This window comes from Penaeus monodon, chromosome 17, assembly GCF_015228065.2.
Source record: "Penaeus monodon isolate SGIC_2016 chromosome 17, NSTDA_Pmon_1, whole genome shotgun sequence".
Classification (NCBI taxonomy): Eukaryota; Metazoa; Arthropoda; class Malacostraca; order Decapoda; family Penaeidae; genus Penaeus; species Penaeus monodon.
In genome coordinates, this window is record NC_051402.1 from 657,145 (window position 1) to 664,644 (window position 7,500).

At 43.3% G+C, this 7,500-nt stretch overlaps 1 protein-coding gene across 1 annotated transcript in view; it reads right to left on the minus strand.

Annotated features, from left to right (window-relative positions):
• Positions 1–7,500, minus strand: part of LOC119583866 — a 45,006-nt gene that overhangs the window by 4,382 nt on the left and 33,124 nt on the right. The window lies entirely within an intron of this gene.

Consider the following 7,500-nt stretch of genomic DNA (forward strand, 5'->3'; position numbering starts at 1 on the left):
TTAAATGCCTCGGGTGATGCATGGCGGTCAATACGATAGCATGCGAGTCGGCGTACGGAGAAAAGCACGTGGAGTGACATGGAACGTCTGTGACTATAAATCTTTCTCGCTCTCGCTCTCTCTCTGTCTCTGTTTCTAAGCCAAAGTAACAGAATCTTAAATAAAATAAGAAACAATTACATGGTGGGATCATTAACTTTTAAACATTCAAGAGAGAGAGAGAGAGAGAGAGAGAGAGAGACAGAGAGAGACAGAGAGAGACGAAGAGAAAGAGAAGAGGAGGAGAAAAAAGAGAGAGAAAGAGAAAAAAAGGGAAAAAAGAGGAAAAAAGAGGGAAAAGAAGGAGAGAAGAAAAAGAGAGAAAGAGAAAAGAGAGGAGAGAGAAAGAGGAGAGAGAGAAAAAAAAGGGGAAAAGGAAAGAAAAAGAAGGGGGAAAAAAAAAAGGAAGGGGGAAAAAAAAGAAAAAAAAAAAAAAGGGAAAAAGAGAGGGAAAAAAAAAAAGGGGGGGAAAAAAAAAGGGGGGGGGGGGAAAAGGGGGAAAAAAAAAAAAAAAGGGGGGGGGAAAAAAAAAAAAAAAGGGGGGGGTTTTCGGGGGGTCGGGGGAGAAATGGGCAAGGGGGGGCAAAAGGGTGGGGGGGGGAAAAAATGGGCAAGGAAGGAAAAAGAGCGGGAAGGGAAACGGGGGAAAAGAAGAAGGGGAAATAGAAGGGGAGGAGAGGAAAGAGAGGGGGGGAGAGGAAAAAAGGAAAAAGGGGAGAAAAAGAGAGGAAGAAAAAGGAGAAAAGAGAAAGGAGAGGGAAGAAAAAAACGGGGGGGGGGGAAAAAAAAGGGGGGGGCCCCCCCGGGGAGGAAAGAAAAAGAAAAAAAGAAAAGGAAGAAAAAAAGGGAAAAAAAAAAGAGAAGAGAGGAAAAGGGGAGGAGAAAGAGAGAGAGAGAAAGAGAGAAAAGGAAGAAAGAGAAGAGAAAGGACAAGGGGGAGACGGAAAAACAGGAAAAAGAGACAGAAGAGAAAGAGGGGGAAGGAGAAAAGAGAGAGAGAGAGAGAGAAAGACGAGAAGAGAAGGGGAGAGGGAGAGAGAGAGAGAAACACACAACCGCGGATAAAGATCATTTTGAAACAAGGGAATCATCGCTGAAGAAAAAAAAAAACGCGGGAAAATATTATATACTTATACATTTTTTTCTTCTTTACCTTTCTTCCTAACACCCTCCCACCGTAAATCCAAGCGGGGGGAAAAATATATCAAGCCGGAAAGAAACCTTTGTAATTACATGTGTCCCATTAACGTAACCACGGCAGCTTAATTAAAAATCAGCCAAGCCAGTGTTCGGAGTCTCGGAGCTTCGGAGGTCAACGGCCTCGCGGACTCGACCCATTTGCGTCCGAGTTCCGGTCTTTCCTTCTTTCGTGTAAATGCTATCGACAAGATCGGGTTTCGTGCTCATGAGAGAGAGAAAAAGAAGAAAAAGCCAAAGAAAAAGGAGAGAGAGAAAAAAAAAAACATGCAAAATTTTTAGGCTCGTAAAACGTGTGGCTTTTAAACATCATAAATACAATAGCGTAAATACAATAAATACAATAGCGTTACCGTAATACTTCGCATGGTCATGGGGAGAATAATATCAATTACTTTTAAAGGACTAGAAGGAAATGTAAATAAGTGATGATGGAACCGATAACGGTACCTGTTGCTATGTTACTATTACTACCACTACTACTAATAATAATGATAATAGTAAAAACAATATCAGTATTAATAATGATGATAATTAATAGTAAAATAATAAAAATAAAATAATAATAAATAATAATAATAAAAATACATAACAAAATATAAAAAAATAATAAAATAATAATAATAATAATAATAATAATAATAATAAAATAAAAAAATATATAAAATAATCATAATTATTATAACAATAATATCATTATTACTATTACTATCATTATGATTTTTAATATTATTATCATAATTCCTTACTATTATCATTATCATCAATAATAATGTTAGCAAGAACACCATCAAAAACAACAAATTAATAAGACGGCAGTAACTGCCACCATCATCTTTTAAAAATATTTGCAGAGTGACGGCCAGCTCTTGCTTGGCCCTGTGAGCAAGGCCACGTCGGAGCTGTCCAACGTGCGTTTATTTAACCTCAAGCTCTAAGAAATGGGAGGTTACATGACGGTTCACAAAATATTAACTAATGAACAAAGTTCGGAAAATGGGTCAATGCGCGTTAGGTTACAATATGTTAATTATTTAACAAAATTGCAGAACACAGGATACAGGTACCACACTATACATTAAAAATTGCCCCAGGAGTTATGCTAAATCATAAACCTTAAACATCTATTTTTTCTCAATCTTTCTTTAAAAAGTAAAAAAAAAAATGTCATTTCATAATAAACTTCAACTCCTGCCAATAAATAACTTTATTTATCTATCCAGTGAGCTTACTGTCCCCTTCTGTCGGTCAGAATCGATGGTTAATGGCATAATAACAGGTAACAATAGCATTCCACGGACTTGGCAAAGAGAATGTACTGTATTTACACTCTCTCTTTTGTTCTTTTGTCTTCTTTTCAGTCAGCTAATGCAAAATGTAGCCAAACATTTAACCGCTTACTCGATTTTACAGAATATTCATCTATTTACCAGATGATCTGCTTAAACGTAAATGAAGCATTAAATGAAGCACTGAAGCCCAATAAATGAAGCATTGAAGTATCAGTGTGTCATTTCTAAGTCGGTTACAGCAAACTACCCTGAATGGAGGTCGTAGGTAACCCTCGTCTACTCTCGGACCCCAAGTCGATACAACCACGTGCAAGCGACTGTTATATATTCGTATTACAACCTTTTCAATCACCCAACACGCGCTCAGTAAATGACAGGCGGAAAGGTCACCGAGTGTTGCGTGGGAGGGAGAGGGTGGGGGAGGAGGGAAGGAGAGGGTGGGGGAGAAGGAGGGAGGGAAGGGGGAGAAGGGGGGAGGAGGAGAGTAGGAGGGAAGGAAGGGGCGATGATGGGGGGGAAGTGGAAAGGGATGAGGGAGGGAGGGGAGGAAGTTGGCGCTGATGGGAAGGAAGGGGGTTAGGGGAGGGGGAAAGAAGGCTGGGGAGGAAGGGGGGATTGCTGATGGGGCGGAAGGGAGTAAGGGGGAGCAGGAGGAGGGAAGGAGGGAGGGAGGAGAGGAGGGAAGGAGGGAGGGAGGAGAGGAGGGAAGGAGGGAGGGAGGAGAGGAGGGAAGGAGGGAGGGAGGAGAGGAGGGAAGGAGGGAGGGAGGAGAGGAGGGAAGGAGGGAGGGAGGACAGGAAACGGAGACGGGGCTGCATGCCTTCGTGCGAGACTATCGCGTCCCGTTCACGCTACTTTGGGTTTTACACCGGCTTAGTGTCTACTGTCTCTTCGTCGCTGTCTCGTGAAGATAAGAAAGTCCGTCTGGGAAAAGCGAATGAAGAAACGGGCGCCACCAAAAAAAAAAAAAAGCTTCGTCAGAACAATTTAAACAAATTAAAATGCCGAAGAATGAAAGAATAAATCAAATATGAAAGTACGGTACATGCCAGGCAATGTCGGAACGAGAGTAAATGACAAAATCCACAGGTAAAATAAATGAATAAACAAATAAAAATAAAGATAATATAAACTAAACTAAATTAAAATAAAATAAAAATAAACATGCCGGAGGAATCTAAAGCAAAGAGAACCAACTGTAACATGAACCACACGCCCCGCCCTTCGGAAGGCTGGGCGCCACCCACCGGAGCCGAGGAGGCGGTGGGCGGCGCGCACCGGGCGGCGTCTCCCCGGCTTCTCCTCCAGGCCGGCTCGGTGTCTGGCGAGGGGACGCCGGAGAGACAGGTACGTGATCATCCTATTGTCCAGCGTTCCCCTCCTTCATTTCAGCTGCGACGGACACTTCCCGTTTCTGTGGCTAATCTCCCTCGCGTATTTTCTCTCCTTAGTCCTGCGCCATCGCTGATGAACCCGCCCCTTTCCAGCAATTTAATGTCCACGGTACACCGTCGCGTCCCGGTCGTCGTCTGAGAATTTACAGCGGGGCCCAATTTGTGCAATTTCCATAATGCCGGGCCAATTTAGCTTCATAAATTGCAGGATGGCGCTTCGGTGTCCGGCTGAGCAGTGTTCTTGCCGCCGCCGCCGACCGCCCGCTAATCACAAGCATGCGCAGAACGGCCATTACTCGACGCGTGAAATGGCGGGGTCAAGTTCAAGGACTCGGGCGCGCGGGCGGCTGTCTCACTCTCTGTGTTCCTCGTTATTTGTTCTTCTCGCTTATTCCCAGCTATCTGTTTTTCTTCCCGGTCCTTGCTCTTGCACCGAGGAACCATCTCATCAGGCGTTCTTACTCCAATCGCTCTCTACCAAACTTCACTTCACGCGCATGACACTGACTATTTTCCAGTATTATGTTACAGACACTGGCTATTTTCCAGTATTATGTTACAGACACTGGCTATTTTCAGCTGGTATGTTACGCCAGAATGGGATGCTCTTAGTTCCCATAACGTCCACAACTGCACATATCCTGGAATGAAAACGACCAAACTACTAGGCAAATAGAACGAGCGAAGTTGTACAGCCAAACAATGCCAAATCCCCCAAATAGGGTAACCACACCCGTCCTCTATTAATGGATTCAGAAGCAAACGATTTTCTTAACACAACAAACAACACGGAAACAATCATACTAAAACAAGTACGAAGTTAGAAGGCGTATTAAGTGTTTATTTCGTTAAGAAGAAAAAAAAATAGGAGGGGGGGAGTGGGGGTAATTCTAGGTATAATTTTAAAATTAATGTTTATGACACGAATTTTACACCAATTAGACTTTTACTTTAGAAAAAAAAACCGAAAATTACTAGTATATTTATATGCAGTTCAAAGCTTTTTTTTCTCTTTTCTGCTTGTCTTTGTTACACAGTTTTACTTCTTTCTTCCTAAAATAAAGATTATTATCGTTACTCATTCCATAGGTCTCTTACACGTCAGTTCTCCCAGCGTGATTTCTCCTTGAAACGTGTCTGGTTATTTTTCACATTCTGTTTCAAAGTCCGTCTCATTTTTTTTTTTCTTTTTGATATTTTCCTGTTCCTATCGTCACTTCCCTTCACTTCGCATTCGCCTTAACGTAATTTTCCTTCTATTCAATCACAAGAATGGAAAATAATGATAATGATAAAACCGACCCTCTCTCTCAAAATAATAATTCCATTTAATAACCGACTAATTGCCCCAATCAACAGATTAATCGAGAACCAGCGAATAATACCACAAAAAAAAAACAACGCAATTGCATGAACAAAGTAAAACACACACCAACAGACAAACGAACGCACATCACCACCACTAACACCACCCTTAACAATCTTAAATAAACATCAAAACTTCGATCTACAAAGCAACAGCAGCACGGTTAATAATAATAATAATAATAATAATAATAATAATAATAATAATAATAATAATAAAACGCGGAACTAACCGACCTACAAAGAAACATCACCAGCGCCAGAATTATACCAAAAAGCCTTAGAAAATAACATGAAAAAAAAAAAAAAATATATATAAATATATATATATCAAATTCCAAACAGCCTAAAAAATACAACATTAAAATAACATTAACACTCAAACATTCTCAGAGAAAAAACATCAAAACCACAAATCCAAAAATATCATCAAAACCAAACAGCCTTAAATCTAAGAATAACAATAGAACCAACTCCCCCACCCCCCCAAAAAAATATATATATATATAATAATAATAAATAATAATAATAATAATAATAATAATAATAATAAAAATTATAATAAATAAATCAATTATTTAATAAAAACACCAGAGCCACACAAAAAATCCCATCCTAATCCAGGAGAGAAATCCCAACAGAGGCGAGGGGGCGGCGGGGCACAGCGGGGCAAGGGAGAGGCATGTCAGTCATTTCTTTCTTCCCTTCGTCCAGGTAATGAGGGGGTGGGGGCATGGAGCCCGAGGGAAGCCGAAGGAACCTGAAGGAACCCCCAAGGAAACCCCGAAAGAACCCCCAAGGAAACCCGAACAGAACCCCCAAGGAAACCCCGACAGAACCCCCAAGGAAACCCCGAAAGAACCCCCAAGGAAACCCGACAGAACCCCCAAGGAAACCCCGACAGAACCCCCAAGGAAAAGCCCCACCGACGTCGTGAAGAAGCCTCAGGCCACCGCCGCGCCGCCTCTAATCAAAGGGCATCCGTCACGGGGAAATCCTTGGGTGTCGCATGACGTAGGGTCGGCCGCCGCTGACTGCAGCTCGGGCCGCGATTGACGAGACAAAAGGCTTTTAGAAATTCGCTTGATTAACGTTTTTTTTTCGCTTTATAAATTAATTCTTTCATTATCGTTATTAATATTCTTCTCTTTTTTCGTGGATGGACTTGAGGAGAGAGAGAGAGAGAGAGAGAGAGAGAGAGAGAGAGAGAGAGAGAGAAGGAGAGGGAGAGGGAGAGGGAGGGGAGAGAGAGGGGAGGAGAGGAGGAAGGAGAGGGAGAGGAGAGGGAGAGGGAGAGGGAGAGAGAGAGAGAGAGAGAGAGGAGAGAGAGAGAGGAGAGGGGAGAGGGGAAGGAGGGGGGAGAGGGAGGGGAGGGAGAGGAGAGAGAGAGAGGAGGAGAGAGAGAGAGGGGAGAGAGAGAGAGGGGAGAGAGGGAGAGGGGAGAGAGGAGAGGGAGAGGGAGAGGGAAGGAGGAGGGAGAGGAGGAGAGGGAGGGGGAGGGGAAGAGGGAGGGGAGAGGGAGGGAGGAGGGGAGAGAGGGAGAGGGAGGAGAGGGAGGGGAGAGAGGAGAGACGAGAGAGAGACGAGAGAGAGAGGAGAGAGAGAGAAGAGAGAGGAGAGAGGATAAGTGAGAGAGAGAGAGAGAGAGGAGAGGGAGAGAGAGAGAGAGGGAGAGGAGAGGAGGAGGGAGGGAGGGAGGGAGAGAGAGAGAGAGAGAGAGAGAGAAAGAGAGAAGAGAGGAGAAAGAGAAGGGAGAGAGAGAGAGAGAGACGAGAAAAAAAGAAAAGGGGAAGAAAGAGGGAGAGAGAGAGAGAGAAGGGGAGAGAGAAACAGAGAGACAATGGGAGAGAGAGAGAGAAAGAGAAAGAGAGAGAGAAAGAGAAATAGAAAGAGAGAGAGAGAGGAGTGATGAACAACTCTTTAACAGAAAAAGGATAATATTTCTCACTGGATGACGAAGCGTGACACAGCGACGCGAGCGAGTGACAAGGAACGTCAGAGGAGAATGACAACCTCATAAATCTTCAACACAAAGAAACAATAAACGTATTTTTTTTTTCTATCTGACGGATTAACATGTCTAACCACTGTCTGCTCATCCAAGCTAGAACACGTGTCTGTCCAGCAAGCACGAAGAATCGGAGAGCAGATCTCGATGACTCGTTTCTCTCGTGACCGACGCCGCAGAAGCACAGAACAACCGACGCGCACTG